This window comes from Helicoverpa armigera, chromosome 4 (assembly GCF_030705265.1).
Source record: "Helicoverpa armigera isolate CAAS_96S chromosome 4, ASM3070526v1, whole genome shotgun sequence".
Lineage (NCBI taxonomy): Eukaryota > Metazoa > Arthropoda > Insecta > Lepidoptera > Noctuidae > Helicoverpa > Helicoverpa armigera.
The window spans coordinates 8,093,436-8,111,646 of NC_087123.1; positions in this window are offsets into that span (position 1 = coordinate 8,093,436).

Here is an 18,211-nt window from a genome sequence, read left to right on the forward strand (position 1 = left end):
TGCTGACAACTAGAGTTCTGTTACTCTTTACTAAGGTTTCGTATTGTTAGCCAAGACTTTTCAAAACTGTAAATACCAAGCTTGTAGAGACAATTTAGATTTAAAATTTTAATTTGATTTACTTTGTAAAAAAATACTTTGAAGTTTTTAATACTTTTTTAGGACATCTACATTGTAAATAAGTTCTGGAATTATTGTGGCTATATGGCCCACTTGAGCCTCGCACAAGCAATTGTCTCAAAATCATTAAGCTAATTGGTGTCATAAGACGATGAATTTTAATTTATTTCAATTATCTAGTTCGATAGTTATCCATGTGCTTAATCGAGATCATAGTATTCATTACTAAATTGAAATGAATAAGCTGTTGCTGTATGTTTTCCCTCTTGAAAAAAATCTGAAACGAAAAACTATGTGTTGGAAGCGCCAATAAGTTGTAAACAACTTGGGCTTTTTTGCGATAAAAATAAATGCTATATACATCGGCTGCCTAGTCTAGTAAAATTCCACAGTAGGTGCATTTTTTAATACTTACTGACTCGACCACATACGTTCAACAATACCTACACTTAATATTGGAACAATACTTAAATGCTACTTAGGTATATTTTTAATATTTAAAAATATACAATTTATTTCCATTATTTTATCCTTGTCTGTATTTTTATGTGTACATAAACTGTTAAATAAATAAAATAAATATACTTAATATGTATTCAATTGAATAAATGAAAAAAAAATCGTTAAGTTTATATTCGATAACTCATAATTCTACGGATAAACATGAATATGTTAACAAAGGTTGTGTGGATGAATCGAGAAGATCCCAAAATAACCGCCAAATAAACAGTAATCAGCGTGTTTGTTATCATATTTAAAAGTAAAGCAAAAGGTTAAAAATAATAGCTCCGGTTTAGCCGTTTTGCCATGCAAACTTAACAAACAAACACACTTCGCATTATAACGTTAAGTTAGAATTTAAATAGCGAAATACTTCGAGAAACGAGATAGACATGTAAGGAGAGAGATAGGTTACTTTTCTTACGAACTTCAGTAACACTGTATAAACTGTAAGGTATAAAAAATTATCTACCTATTGGTATACAGCTAACAATCTAAAAAGAGAAACATCTATACATATAATATCTATACATATAATAAATCTGTAAAAAAACTGTGTCTGTACATTGAATATATTTAAAAAATAATAATTGGGTGGGGTTTAGAAACAGTCATGGAGCACAAATCCAAAAAAAAAAAATCTGTCTGTATGTCTGTATGTCTGTTTGTTTGTACACGCTAATCTTCGGAACTACTGAACGGATTTCAATGATTTTTTCTTTGTTGTATCAGTATTAAGCCTGGTCAACATATAGGCTATAATTTATCTTCGAAACTTGAAGACCTGATGCAGAACACCAACAGACTAACAAAACTATAAGAGATACAAAAATGGTGCCATGGCAAAAATTGTTTTATATGATGAGCATTTTCAGCTGAGATAAGAAATTTTAAGAATGTTCAATGACAGCCGGAACCTACAGTTTAACATCCCCTCCAAATAACGGTCATTGGTATCCAAAATATACGTAGAAAGTACATACGAACTTAGAAAAGTTGCATTGGCAGGTACTTGCCAGACCTGGAATCAAAGACGTACGCTCATACTTGAGAGATTGGTTCTCTACCCACTAAACCACCACGACTTCCACTAAGTCATCACGACTTTGTCATCTCAGTAACATTTAATGTTTTTTTACGTAATAATACGTGAAATATTTTTGCCACACACAACTTAAATGCGGACTAATTAGAATCACTACTTTTATCCCTATGGTCACGTCTTTTGCGGTTCAGTTCTCAGCGTTTTGTTTAGTCTGCTGTGCTTTTGCCGTTGAAGTACAAAAATTAAATATATGGAACGTTTCTAATGGCTATGCGTATTCCGTTGTTTTCAAGTCAACGGACCCTTAAAATTCAATATCAGACGGTTCAGATCTTTGATTTTGCTGACCCCGTAGTCGCTGGCATAAGGGACTTTATCCGCGTACGAAGTCGCGGGCAGAAGCTAGTTAATTAATAAGAATTTATTTACGCAAAATCAGCTTTTACAACATTCAAAACAAAAGATTTTTAAATAGGTAAACTATTACTTATACAAATAAAATTAATAAATATTATACATGATTATTTTGTCGTTCATATTTGAGTAGGTAAATGAGTTTTTTGTATCTACCTCTGGTACTACAGTTTAATAACTTATAGCTTTTAAAATACAGGGGAAAAAAATATTTTAGGATCAATACTAGAACCAAAAATCTCATATTCAGTAGCGGAACCTACGTCGATGAAACCACAAAGACAATGTCAGTCATTAGTAGGTATTAGTAGTCATTAGTCTGTATGTCTGTATGTCTGTTTGTTTGTACACGCTAATCTTCGGAACTACTGAACGGATTTCAATGATTTTTTCTTTGTTGTATCAGTATTAAGCCTGGTCAACATATAGGCTATAATTTATCTTCGAAACTTGAAGACCTGATGCAGAACACCAACAGACTAACAAAACTATAAGAGATACAAAAATGGTGCCATGGCAAAAATTGTTTTATATGATGAGCATTTTCAGCTGAGATAATAAATTTTAAGATCTGGAACACCTGATGTGGAACCCCAAGAGCCCAGCTTCTCTGTACCATATACAGGTATGACGTTTTAGCAAAAGTTGTTCAATTTGATAAGCACTTTCTATTGACTTATACAAATTGAAGATCTAAAACACCTGATGTGGAACTCCAGGGGCCCAGCTAGACTATAGCATATAGAGGTGTGACGTTTTAGCAAAAGTTGTTCAATTTGATAAGCACTCTCTGTTGACTTATAAAAAATGAAGATGTAAAACACCTGATGTGGAACGCCAGGAGCCCAGCTAGACTATAGCATATAAAGATATGACGTTTTAGCAAAAGTGGTTCAACCTGATAAGCACTCTCTATTGACGTATATGCATCGGAGATCTGGAACACCTGATGTGGAACTTCAAGAGCAATACTACACTTGAAATGTATAGAAATGAATGTTATGAAATAGGTGGTATGGTGAATCAAAAAAAGTAATTAGTCCGTCTTTTAGATAATCCTAAAATAATGGACACGTATTTTTTCTTTTCTCCTTCTCACAAACAAATAATAACGAAGATATAACACGCTTGAATTTTGTGTTAAGTCACTGCTTAGTACAAATTTTACATACCTAGACGTGGCGTCAAGAGCCCCCACTCTCCGAATTTGTTGCGTTATATCTCATTATTATTTTGTATGTCTCTTCCAGACCTCGGGACTACAGAGTTCCAAATTTTTGGGAGGCAAACGTGGGGCCGAAGCCAACACTCTGAAGCCCTTTTGAGACAACTTTAATGAAATGGTGAAACAAAACCGACGATTATTCCTTTATAAAAAAGACAATCCCCGGTTCTGTGCTATACCATTGCTAACTGTTGATGAAAACTACTTGGGCTATTGTGATGGGATGCTAATGGACTAGGAATGGGGAAACTACGGGAACTATGGCATCTGCCGATGACAATGTATTAGATACATGTAAAAATGGTGAAATGGTAAAAATGGCAGGTGGAGACTCGCCAGCTCACTTACTGGCCCCCCGGGAATCAGTCACTGAATAGCAACAAGAGGGCAACAGGGACATGAGCGGCTGAAGTGTGAGGATACCTCGGCGGATTTTAAACGCAGATTACGCGCTCCCTGTGGGTCACTTACCACGAGGCACCTATCCTCCGAGCAGGGCTACTAACCCTGCTCTAGCGACTCCACTCTGGACGGCCAAGCCAAGCCAGAGGCGTGAGACCTACCCCCGTCATGGTTCACTCCGACCGGCAGGAGATGGGGGACAGTATACTCTCCTTGGAGAACTCAGTATATATATAGCCCACCGGGGTCGCTACTCCCCGTCATCAGCCTCAGATGTCCAGCGGTGCTTATATCTCATTATTATTGTCGTTATTATCTCAAGAGCCTTTGTCCCAATTATGTTAGAGTCGACTTCCAGTCACGATGCAACTGAGTACCAGTGTTTTACAAGGAGCGACTGCCTATCTGAGCTCCACAACCCAGTTACCCGCTCAACCCAATACCCCTTGGTAAAACTGGTCAGACTTACTGGCATCTGACTACCCATAACGACTGCCAAGAATGTTCAATGACAGCCGGAACCTACAGTTTAACATCCCCTCCAAATAACGGTCATTGGTATCCAAAATATACGTAGAAAGTACATACGAACTTAGAAAAGTTGCATTGGCAGGTACTTGCCAGACCTGGAATCAAAGACGTACGCTCATACTTGAGAGATTGGTTCTCTACCCACTAAACCACCACGACTTCCACTAAGTCATCACGACTTTGTCATCTCAGTAACATTTAATGTTTTTTTACGTAATAATACGTGAAATATTTTTGCCACACACAACTTAAATGCGGACTAATTAGAATCACTACTTTTATCCCTATGGTCACGTCTTTTGCGGTTCAGTTCTCAGCGTTTTGTTTAGTCTGCTGTGCTTTTGCCGTTGAAGTACAAAAATTAAATATATGGAACGTTTCTAATGGCTATGCGTATTCCGTTGTTTTCAAGTCAACGGACCCTTAAAATTCAATATCAGACGGTTCAGATCTTTGATTTTGCTGACCCCGTAGTCGCTGGCATAAGGGACTTTATCCGCGTACGAAGTCGCGGGCAGAAGCTAGTTAATTAATAAGAATTTATTTACGCAAAATCAGCTTTTACAACATTCAAAACAAAAGATTTTTAAATAGGTAAACTATTACTTATACAAATAAAATTAATAAATATTATACATGATTATTTTGTCGTTCATATTTGAGTAGGTAAATGAGTTTTTTGTATCTACCTCTGGTACTACAGTTTAATAACTTATAGCTTTTAAAATACAGGGGAAAAAAATATTTTAGGATCAATACTAGAACCAAAAATCTCATATTCAGTAGCGGAACCTACGTCGATGAAACCACAAAGACAATGTCAGTCATTAGTAGGTATTAGTACACTCTGATTACCGCAGGCATAGGCCGTAGAATTAACTCGTTGTGAACGAACTTGGCCTAATTTCACCTAATTTATTCCGTCATATCACTCAGCTGTAGAAATTAAAATATGCTGTATCAAATAGTTTTATATGAGACCTCTCTTTATACTAACCGTAGAGCTAAGCTGTTGATGGATAATTTATTCGGAATGCTTAATGAACCAGCTGATCTTACGCCTAGCCTTTATAAAAAAATATTTCTTAATATTTCTCAAATTTGAAACGTCACAGTTTCATCTTGAACAGCTACCACAGTGAGGAAGGTTACCTTCGCACTTTCAATTTTATTTCCACTGACGTGAATGCTTGTTCCTTTTTCTTTTGATACAAATTGCTGACATTTTCTCGATCTGCTTCAAACAAGGACAATACTCGTAAATCTTCCGGACAACATGAAATAATAATTCATTCACAGTTCAGCCTATATAGCAAGAAAGTGACTCGAACGTCCTCCTTTCAGATTTATGATTACGTTTAAAATAATTATTGCTGTATTTTATTTATTTTTTTATTTTTTATTTAACACTTTTGTACACATAGAACACAAACAATAATAAATAATAGGAAAAAATTGTACAAGGGCACAGCTTATCTCTAATGAAATTTCTTCCAGCAGGCCCGTTATGGGAGAGTTAGAAATAGAAGAGATAGGTACAGATAGACAGTGTAAAAAGAAAGAAGATATAACCAATATATAATCACTAACATAAACTACTTAAATACATATATATAAATATAAAATAAATACTATATACATCTATGACAGAGAGGAAAGATAGTGTTCTTTCAACTTGCGTTTAAACACAGCAACAGTCTGGCAGCTCCTCACCTCAGGCGGCAACTTATTCCACAGCCGTACAGCGTGCACGGTGAAGGAGTAGGAGTAGAAGTCAGTGGAGTGGGAAGGGAATTTAAGAAGGGATTTGAGATGTGTCCTGCAGGACGCATCAGGTGAGCGAAGAAAGGAGAAACGTTCCCGCAGGTACGAAGGAGATTTAGGATTAAAGAGGATATTAAAAAGAAGACACAAAATGCGAGTGTTCCTGCGAAGACGAATTGGGAGCCACTTGAGTTCCTTGCGAAAGTGTGAGACATGATCATACTTTTTAAGATTGAAAACAAAACGTATACAAAGATTTTGCAAGCGCTCAAGTTTATTTAAAAGCTCCTCAGTGGCATCCAAATAACAGGCATCGGCGTAATCTATGATGGGTTGGATGAGAGTCTGAGCAAGAGATATTTTGGTTTTCAAGGGCAAAAAGTATTGAAGGCATTTCAGCGCATGGAAAGTGCAGTAAACTTTACGACTAACTTCATTGACTTGAGCTGTCCACGATAAGTTTATATCAAGTGTAATACCCAGGTTTTTTGCTGTATTAGCGTAGTCAATCTGAACCCCATTCAAACTTAGAGGTGGTAGTGATGCAACATCTAACCTGCTACGCATGTATCTGCTGCCAATGATCATAGCCTGAGACTTCCTGGGATTAATTTGCAGCCCAAAGGACTGCGCCCAATCACCAATCGCATCCAGGTCATGATTCATGGCAGTAACAGCAGCTGCTGCATCTGCACAAGGAAAATGTCTGTAGAGCTGCAAGTCGTCTGCATAGAGATGGAAGTGGGAAGAAATGACCTTTGTGACAGAGTCAATGAAAATAGAAAACAGGAGAGGAGAGAGAACGCCACCTTGAGGTACACCCGCAGTGAGATTGCACCAGCCAGAGGTCAAGTTATCAAGGCGAACACTTTGTGAACGGCCTTTTAAATAAGAATCAAACCAACTTAGGGTGGAAGGGGAAATATTTATAGATTTAAGAATACCAAGTAGAATATCAAAGTCAACAGAGTTAAAGGCACTGCTAAAATCAAGAAGGATGAGTAAAGTGAGAGATTTGTTCTCCATCGCGAGGCGAATGTCATCAGTGACCTTCAACAATGCCGTTGATGTACTGTGACCAGGCCGAAAGCCAGATTGAAACGGACTCAGCAGATCCATTCTGTCTATATACGCAGTCAGTTGACGGTGAACTAGATGCTCAAGAACTTTAGAAAGGAATGGGAGTATGGAGATGGGTCTAAAATCTGTCAAAGCTATAGGATTTGAAATTTTGGGCAAAGGAAGAACAATAGCTGCTTTCCATAGATCGGGAAAGGAGCCGGAGGACAATGAAAAATTAAAAAGTGAGTCAAAACAGGAAGGACAGAGGAAAGAGTGAGGGAAATCATTCTTGAGCATATGTCGTCGTTGCCAACTGCATTAGACGAAATCGAAAGAATAGACTTTTTCACATCATCTAGAGTCACAGCACACCATTCGAAAGGAGGGCAATCAGGCAACGGCACACTAGCCAGCCTGCTCAGAGTATTGGCCCTGACGTGCGCACCCAAACGAACAGGAGGAGAGGAGAAGTGATTGTTAAGAGCACACACGTCAGTGTCACCACTGGGAGCAGCCGCAGTTTTACCGATACCGATAGTTTTTAAAAATTTCCAAACCTCAGAAGGATTACGGTTATCAAGAGAATTGTGGAAGTAGCGTCTCTTAGCATCTCTGCACATCGACTGCAGCGGTTACGTAAAGTTTTGTACGCTGTGAGGTTGCGCTCAGACGGACTACGCTTCAGCCTCCTCTTCGCCCTGTCACGACTGGCCATCAGTTCCTTGATAGCAGGCGTGAGCCAAGGAGCCGGAATATTCCTTACTTTAACTCGACGAATAGGGCGTGGCTGTCGAACAAATTTAGCAATTTAGCGTTGAAGCAGTTAACCATATCGTTGATGCTGTCGTTCTCAAAAATACAGGACCAGTCAATGAGATCTGCATCACGCTTCAACGCCTCCAAGTCAATGCCCTTGTAATTCCGAAGGAAAAGGTACTGTGGCTTTCGCTTAGGAGGACGAATCCTGTAAGACAGAAAGATGAAATCGTGGTAGGAAAAACAAGCAGTAAGCTGTCCGTGAAAAGAAACATTGCTGATCTTAGATACAATCATAAGATCTAACAAGGAAGGAGTACAATTGGGAAAGTGGTGAGTAGCAGAAAGAGGTAAAATACTAAGATTGAAAGAAGAAAGGAGAGATTTAAGTTTATACGCTCGACTGTCATCCTTAAGCAAACAAGTGTTAAAGTCACCCATGATAACTACATGCTCGTACAAGGGACAATAATCATATAACAGAGAGTCTAACATGTCAAAGTAATTTACATTAAGATTAGGACTATATAATACTCCAAGAAGTATCTTGGTGTGATTGAGGAGAATTTCAAGAAATAGATGCTCTGCTGATTCCGAGTACAATGAAGGCGAAGCACTGACGATCTTAAACGGGACATCGGCCCGCAAGTACATGGCGACGCCCCCACCTCCCTTTCCAGTTCTGTCATTTCGAACCAGAACGAAACCAGGGAGGGCATAGTGAGTAGATAGAAGTGAAGGTTTTAAAAAAGACTCGGAAATCAACAAAGCATCGAGGTGCGCACTGTCAATAGATGCCAGAAGGTCGGAGTAGTGACCAGGAACACTTTGAGCATTTATGTGGGCTATGTTGAAATTGTTGGGATAAGGAGCCAGAAGTGAGGAGATCTGATCACCCAATGTCAGAGGGGCAGACGAGTCGCTATCCACACTGACAAAACTGTCGGAAGTAGAAGAGCAAGAGAAAAAACTATCATCCAAGCTGAAATCATCCATAGATATACAATAAAGATAATATTTTAAAAAAATAATAATAATAAAAAATAAAATAAAAAATAAAGTATCAATAACTCTCGGCTATTTTAACTCACCACACAACAGTCACAAAAAGCAAGAGACTTAAACAAACAGTACAATACACGCTACATTGACTAAGAATATACAAATAAATAATAGAAAAAAAAAACAAACAAGACGAGAATAACAGTAGAAAAATAAATAAAGAAAAGTGGCAACACAAATAAAAGGACAGACGTCGGTAAGCTAAGCGAGAATAGCAATAAAATAATGTCAAATGGAACTGTCATTGTCAAACAGAACCACTTGTCATTGTTGTCATACAATGGAAACAAAATTAACACAATTTAGAAAAAAAAATAAAGAAAAACTAGCTACCGACATTAAATGAAAACAAGAAACTACTTAGTACCGACGTTACACGCACAAAAAGTATGACACACAAAAAGGAACTATAAAATTAAAAGGTTAAAGCGGAAAGTAGAAAGTGATAATTAAAACAACATTTAGCGACGCGTCTTCCTCAGCACCTTCGCCTTCTTTGCATCAGGTTTTGAGAAATGCTAGCCACTGAAGGCAACGCACTACCTCCAGCAGTCACTGCACCAACACTAGCGGGAAACAATGCAATGAGATCGTCTAGCTCACCCATACTGGAGATCTTGCGACGAGATTTATCTGCCGCTTGAACGACGATCTTTCCCTCCGCCGACCAGCAGCTACTGATCCCGAAGTGTTTCCGAGCAGCAACAAAAACCTGATGACGGGTCTTAGTCAGAAACTCGGATATAGTAATACCCGAGCCTTTGAGTGAAGTTTTGTTGTCCCAAAGAACTCGACGATGCTCCATGTCCTTAAAGCGCACGAGCACAGGCCTGGTTTTACCCTGCGAGGCTCCAAGTCTATGGCACACCTCAAACATGTCCAGGCAGGCATCGTCCAACTTCATGCGCTTAACAACAATGTCCAGAACAGTCTCGTTGAGCTTTTCATTGGCCTTCTCCGAATACCATGGAACAGCAGGATCTTCCTTCGCATGGCGGTTTCGTGTTTGTCAAGAGCACGGGAAACAAGCTCAATCTGTGCTTTCAGGAGAGTCAGAGATTGACACACAAAACTTTTAAATTCAATGAATTCAAGAGAAAGTGAAGCCAAGTCAGGGTGCTTTGGAGCACTGCCAGCAGCAATCTTCAGCAGCTTGTCTTCATAGTCTTGCATACGGGAACCAAAGAGTTTCTCCAAGTCAGCCATGCTCTGTGCAAGTTTGTTGTCCATATTGAAGTTGTAGTGTTGTTAAACGGAGTGTTTATAATAGAAAAGTGATGAAAGGTGAGTTAAAGAGCCAAATCAATACATGTAATTATCAAAATACTGGAATTTCTAATTTTAAATAAATAATAAATATAAGCAGCAAAAAACACGTCTAACTGTCACTCCTACCCACATGGGAAAAAAAAAAAAGTGCTGTATTTAAATTGAAAAGTTTAATAGCCAAAGTAATCAATTTTAATATTCGTTATTCGAAAACCGGGTCTATTTTGTGGTTTTTATTGCACAAACCGCAATATCAAATCTGACATTTCTCTCTATCTAATTCAAAATTATCGCAATTGGTTCAGTTTATGTGAATTTGTCGTAAATGTCAACAATTGTCTGCAGAGCCCGTGGGCTCTAACAATCCGTGAATGTTAAGCCCTCAAAGCTATTTATTTATTATTTACCAACAACCACATATTCAAAATAATATCAAATCAAACAGCATCAATTTTTTTTTTTAATATTCAGTACTCATTATACAATTTTCTTAAAAGATAGCGCTCTGTAGTTGGATCAAGAGCAGGTAGAATAGGCCTAATAAAAAAGTACAATATAATTCTTTTGAAAAAATCCTATAAACAGATGGACTTTGGTACCTTCGCAATAAACTTCTATACTCTATATTAATTACAAAGGCTTTCACAACAATTAGAAGTTTTGTAATGCCGCAAGGTTGTATTTTATTTTATAACTTTTTTATAGTTTACTTATACATATTGACATTATAAAAATGAAAAAGGAATAGTAATCAGTTACAGCTGTGGCGCAAAAATTTTGAAAGGCCAGCCATCGGTCTTTCGAATGCATGTTGCACATGATTATAATATTGATTTTGAAAAATGCTTACAGAACAGGTCAAAAAAAATAATTCTAGGACTTCTAATAAAAAAATAATGTTTATTCACAATCAATCATAATTTATTTTCAAGTTAATTAATCATAATTTATTGTTTTTCTTACATTTTATAATATTAAACAACCAAAACAAACAATTTCTTCACTAGCATTCCGTTACCCAAAAACCATGAACTTCGATAACCTTAAAACCATGCATGATATAAAAAATAGCTAGATGTCGACCTCGAACTAAATTTAATTCAAAGACAATGTTTGCCAACTTTTACGTGGACGTTTTACTACTCTTTAATTCTATTCTATCCATTTGTACGAATGTATTTAAATATTTATATTCAGAAGCATAATTTAATTTAATTATTATCTATATAGGACGATATATATATATATTTTAACATTACATTGGGAAAAATGCCGTGACCTATGATGCTGATATAACGTAAACAGCTGTTGAACTCAACGATACTACATTACATTTATTTAATATGTTTTTCTCTTTATCTTTGAGTGAGGAAATACCTAAAGATCTTTGATACTGCTAAGCTCTTTACGTTTGCGTTGATACAGTTAGATATTAAAACCGATGATGCTACTTGCCATATCAGAATAATATCTTTAACTCATCATTATGACAAAATATTATTTTTTAATAAAGTGTGTTTTTGATGTGTGACACAGATCTTCTAATAACGCCTAGAAATAATACTTGTAAATAACCGTCAAGCTGATTTGACAGTTAAAAAACTCTGACACTACGAGTTCCTGCGGTTTAACGCACTATACAAGAAGAAGAAATATAACACACATATCATACGCTACGTACGGCCTGCTACGCAAAGCCACAGCCCACGCTACGTTTTGTCTGCGTAATCAGACAATTCAACCTGAGGTGATCGAATACCACACATCTACATAATATTGTCTCGATTTGATTAATCGATTGAATTATAAATAATTACAGGTTTTCGATACCCGATTTTTAAAAATAGGACATGATCGAACATTATTGGAGTAGAAAAATCGAGGTAGAATTTGTAAACAAAACCCAGGTAGAGAATCGATCGTAACACACCTTGGCCTTTTTTGTTCTTGTTTTCTACATTTCGGTAATGATTCTAAGAAAGTACATAATGTAAATAAAAGGAAACATAATGTAGTTTAGTTTTATTAATAGTACAGAGCAATAGCACAAACTGTTATAACTGCCCCATTGCAGCTTTTCGAGAAGTTAGTCAAATTAGTGTATAGAATAGAATAGAAATTTATTGTTTCCAGTATTACAGCAAACAGAAAAAAAAACTTAACATGGAGGCTATAATACCGAAAGCAAAAGGTTCGAGCGTCAGCTTATGCTTAGGCTTCCCAAATGGGGTTGCCAAGCGCTGGTTTTCAGCTCGAACCCTTGACTCCCGTTTACAGTAAAAATCAAATACAATGAAGGTACATCTTTAACACTATGATCATACATTACAGAAAAAAACTAAATATAATACAAAAAAAAATGAAGAAAAAGTTTGTCGGACGTGGCTTTTTATTGTTTAGTTTAAATAATATATTAAATTAGGATCTTAGAATAATAATAGAATAATAAGTGATGCAATGAGTAGTGTAGTTCGAATACACAGCTTATAATAGGCATTTATTAAATATTTTTCTGTTTTTCCAAAACTAACTGTTTACACTTGTTTTTGAAATTAAATGCGTTTTTAATATTTCTTAAAGGTGGGTGTATCAGAGCCAGAATAGTCGTGTAACTATTTATATTTGTAACTATTTATATTTGTTTTCCTGATATTTTTTATTGGAAAGCGATATTGTGTGTGATTGCCCTGAATCCGTTTTTTACTGAAAATTTGGTAGATGTAAGTCTGCATTATTAAAGACAATGTCATGAAAATACTTTTCTTCATTATACTTGTTATGTTTATTTAATACGTTATTCTGTAGCCTGTAGTTTTTATCCGCAATTTTAATCGAGTGATTGATCCGATCACCGTCCTCACACATAAGTTAAAGCTTCGACTTCAGCTGCTTTTGGTCCAAGTTTCCTGATAAGCAGTACTCTCATGACGAAACCAGTTATGTAGTGATGCACAAAATAAGTCACAAGCCTTTCCAATAAGGCTTAATTTTTATTTTTTAAAGTACAAAACACAGCAAAGGTCAATGTTAACATTCAATGTTCAATTTTGACCTTTATTCTCAAGGATTTGACCTGTTTAGCCTGAGGTACAAAGTTCAGTGATTAAAGAGTGAAAACAAGCAAAAATGTAAAATGGCATGCGGCTCTTGAATGCGTCTATAAATATATATAAATCATTGTCTTTTTACTTCTGTTACGTTATTTTATTTTTGTTATGTCTATTTCCATAGTACCTAAATCTTTTAAATTTCTTTATTTTTTAACACCTAAAAACTGTGTTAGTTTTTCTTTAATCCTGCATTAGATCTTAATGTAACAACATATAATCTAACCGGTGCCTTATAATGTTTGATTGTGAGGTACATACGCTGTAGTATAACTATGTACCTACAAACTATATAGTAGTTTAAGTATTCTTTTAGGTAATCTGACTTCCTTAACTTTTTGGAAAATCAAATAATTCATTTTAAGGAGCAGGAAGAATAACAAGATTGTTAGAATAACCACATTCAAACCACAAAGCCAACCCGTGTGGCCTTTTATATTTTTCCGTATTTTATTCTACTGTATTTTTTATTTTAAAATTAAGAAGATTTGCAAATAATTTAAAACGTGAGCACATTTATTTTGTTTCAGTATCTTTTGCTTTGTTATTGATGGTTTTTGTTTAGGTACTTAGGCACGTCAGCTTTCCGGCGAACTAAGTAGGTATAGAGGTAGCTATAGAAGATTGCATAACAGACCTATATATTTCTGAATCAAAAAAAAAATCGGTAAAAAAACTTTTAAGTTAAACGGTTTTATCTTATGTGTACTGAAAACTAGAAAATAAAAAAATAGTTACTTACCTGTCAACCTACGTAGGTGGTCCCGGTCATATTAGACTAAAATAAAAACGTGGGGCCCATTAACTATTGCTTTAGTACTTTCTTCTATAGGTATAATAGGTGTGGATTGCATCGACTTACTATAATCGTAACTGGAGATTTTGACAATCAATAATCAGCCGTAGCGGCTTCACCAGCGAACGCCGAGCTCATGATCTACCAAAGTATAACGATATGCTTTGCCATAGGTAGGATTTCACAGGGCCCCACGTTTTATTTTAGTTTAATATGACCGGGACCACCTACGTAGGTTGACAGGTAAGTAACTATTTTTTTATTTTCTAGTTTTCAGTACACATAAGATAAAACCGTTTAACTTAAAAGTTTTTTTACCGATTTTTTTATTTTCTAGTTTTTAGTATTTAATGAAAATGCCTACCGAATATTCCTCATTCTATCTAATTCATTTAGTGCATCATTATTACACGGTCTCTTACCTGACAATTTATTACAATCCAATTCCTCAATACATAGCCCTTCCAGATACTTTTTTTTGTAACAACCCCAAAAATCATCACATGACCTCTCCTGCTGTGGGTCAGCAGCGGTGAGGGAGTGCCAGACTCTTGACTAAAAACCGTTTTGTTCCGTCGTAGGCCTTTTATGTACCAGGGCCGCGATAACTCTTTCGAACAATCTCGCAGCCCAGGCAGGCCTTGGCCCTGTTGGGCCCCGCTGGAGTTACTGACAGTTTTCTACTTGTGAAGCCCTTTCATTTGATACCCATATTGGTGGGATTGATAAAAAATTGTTATCAGCCATTTGGTAGCGGCGGCCATCTTAGATTTCAATTTTGCATAGTAAATTGTATTCTACTTGTTGAGACCTTTCATTTGATACCCATGTTGATGGGATTTATAAAACCTAAGTTATCCGCCATTTTGTAGAGGCCGCCATCTTGGATTTTAATTTTATATAGTACATTGTATTCTACTGGTTGAGAACTTTCATTTGATACCCATATTGATGGGATTGATAAAACCTACGTTGTCCGCCATTTTGTAGCGGCCGCCATCTTGGATTTCAATTTTTTATAGTATATTGTATTCTGCTTGTTGAGCCCTTTCATTTGATACCCATATTGATGGGATTGATAAAATCTACGTCATCCGCCATTTTGTGCCGGCGGCCATATTGGATTTACAATGTTATTGATATTACTATATTGTATTGTCATCGGAATTAAAGGTGTATACAAAATTTCAGATTAATCGGTTGACAGGAAGAGGGTGAAATTTGAATTACTAAATTTGACCCAAGAAAGAATGAATAAATAATAATAAAACAAACGGGGTGAGCTAAATAAAACCGTTTAAAAAATAGGTAGGAAGGTTAAAAGGTGATACAATATAAGTTTCCTGTGGTCTCAGTTCCTGGAAATAACAGTAATATTCAAACTTGATTTATGTCTGCGATAATCAAAATCTTGAGGAAGCTACTTTGACATTGAGTCATGGTAAATGGAGGATCGTGGGCAAATCCCCCAAATAAACTGATGATATAAAAATAAAACTTACATAATATGTAATACCCAGTTCGATACATTTGACACTGAAATTCTCAGAAACTCGACGACCGGTAGTGGTATTGAATCATAGGTACAGTCAACTTCAGGTCAGTGGTAACAGTTTTATAGGAAAATCGTACTTATTACTATTGAGTTAAGGTGCATGACAGTTACCACTGATGTGCGGTCTACTGTACTATAGCCCAACCCTTATGAATGAGTAATACGGTAATGAGAAAAGTATCTCGACCTTTTATATTTAAATTGGTGAACAGAAGCATAATATCATGGCTGTTTCCCTAAAATAAGTATAATACGCTTATACACCCACATTTTAAGTAGGGTCATATTTGTCACGTCAAAAAGGGGCGTGATTTTTGGAAACATCATTGTCAGACTTATGTATTGTCTCACTGAAAGATAAGGTTTGACCAGTCTTACAAAGGACTATCGGGTTGACCGTGTAAATAGGTTGAAGAAGTCAGATAAGCAGTAACTCCGTGTAAAACACTGGTGCTCAACTGTATCCGATTAGACTGGAAGCCGACCCAGACTTAATTAGGAAAAGGCTAGGTAGATGATGATTCTTTTGTACATTCTGTAAGGGCATTTGTGTCACCTCTGCTATAAATACATGCCTACCTCGTTTAGTATGTTATTTAGTTAAGGAAAAATCGCAGTTTTATGACCTAAAGTTTATTTGGCTAGTTATGTCATTATTTTAAACTGGTAGAGCAATAATTACTTATGATAATGACATGAGTGCAACTAAAACTTAGCTCATGTCATCAAATATCGAAATTCCAAGCAATAAATTAAACGAAAAAGTTAGCTGCAGCTCTTCCGCCAACTTAAACAAAAAAAAAACCTTTTGATATTTGATAGATGTTAAGTTTTTCCAAAATACCACAATGTTCACTGGTTTAACCACTATTATTTAGATTACTCTTAACCCTATTACTGAAGATCTCATAACTAAAACTTGATTTTATGTAAATTTGCTATCACTGGCTCACTGCACATGTACCGTAACGGTCGCTCCTTGATTCTAAAGCTAAGTAGGAAACGCAACCAAGTTACAGCTAGAAATAAACTTCGGAATTCAAGATGGGAATCTCTAAGAAAACCGGATACTTGAATGACTGAAGCTTCTAGAATTCACGCATGCTCAAAACTTACAAGAAATAGGTACAAGTATTTGTTTTGCTAATAGATTCAGTCATATATTTGAGGTAATGCTTACAGACTAAACATAGAGCCGGTTAAAATTACATCAATTTAGATAGCGGCCTAAAATGACGCGGTATGAATTTTAAATTTGTTTTTCCGTGGAGTTAACTTGTTTGCTAGGACCATTTTCTAGAAGTAATGTTTTAATGCTTTAAACTACACAATTTTGAATTCTCTTTAGTTTTGCTGAATTAGAAGGCCTCGAATTTTATTTTCATTTTTAGGCTTAACGAGTAATGCGGATATAAGTTTTTTTTTGTCTTTTTTTACGGTTTCCCACTTACAGTAAATGTAGGATGATGACAAAGCTACAATAGGCTAGTTTCCTAAAAAATAATAATTAGTCCGTCTTGTAGATTGTCCAAAATTAAGCGATACGTATTTTTTCTTTTTAAAATTGGATCAGAACTTGTTAAGATATAGCGTGTTAAAGTTGAGTGTGACGTCACAAGTTGCTACAATTTACAGGACACTGTGACGTAAAAGGCCCCCACTCCTAATTTTTGAAGTGTATTATCTTTGTCATTTTATGTTTAATTAAAAAAAGAAAAAATACGTATCCAATATTTTTTGATTATCTAAAAAGCGGACTAAATATTATTTCATTATTTCGACCCTGGACACTACCCTAGGCGCGTATGTAGTTTAGTCAGGATCTGTAAGCAAGTTTACAAACGACTTGCCTGTTGAGTACTATAGGTAAGAATTGTGTAGGTATCTATCTGTCACCATTCCATGAGTGATATCTACTATTCCACTGAATTATAAAAGAAACAGAAGGTATCTAACTTACAAAATACACGCACATTTTTAAAGCTAAGGCTCGCTACGAAAGACAGCTTAATTCTAATTTATTGAGTCAAAAGTTTGAATGATTCAGCATATCAGTAACAGATATTATATTCTTGACCCCAAAGTCCTCGTGTCGGCACACGCGGTGTTCTCATCAAGGTCATGAGGCTTATTGGTGAATGGTCCTCCGATATTCACGCATTTCATTTCAAGTCGATATCACTCACGCATTCATCTTAATGTGATTTGCATATGTCCCACGACGTAGCTAGTTATAGGCTATATCAATAAATTGAACGAAATAAATCTTGATTAATACTTATGTGTAAGATAGGATGGGTGGTACCCCTTGAATTGTTACCTACTGAAAACTTATTGAAAATTGAGTTGTAACTATTCGTAAACTAAAACGAATATTTTTTGAAAGTGTTATTTTTTTTAAGTCTTTCGGAAAACTATTAAGTTAAAAGAAAATTAAGGAAATACAATTGCTCGTTTGCAGACATACAAATGTCTAGAATAAAACAATGATGAAAATGTTAATATTATTCGGATAAGTACCTACATTACACTTCTGTCTAGCGGAACATGAAGATACACCTACGTAGGTACCTGCTTACCTACGTCTTATCGGATAATTTTC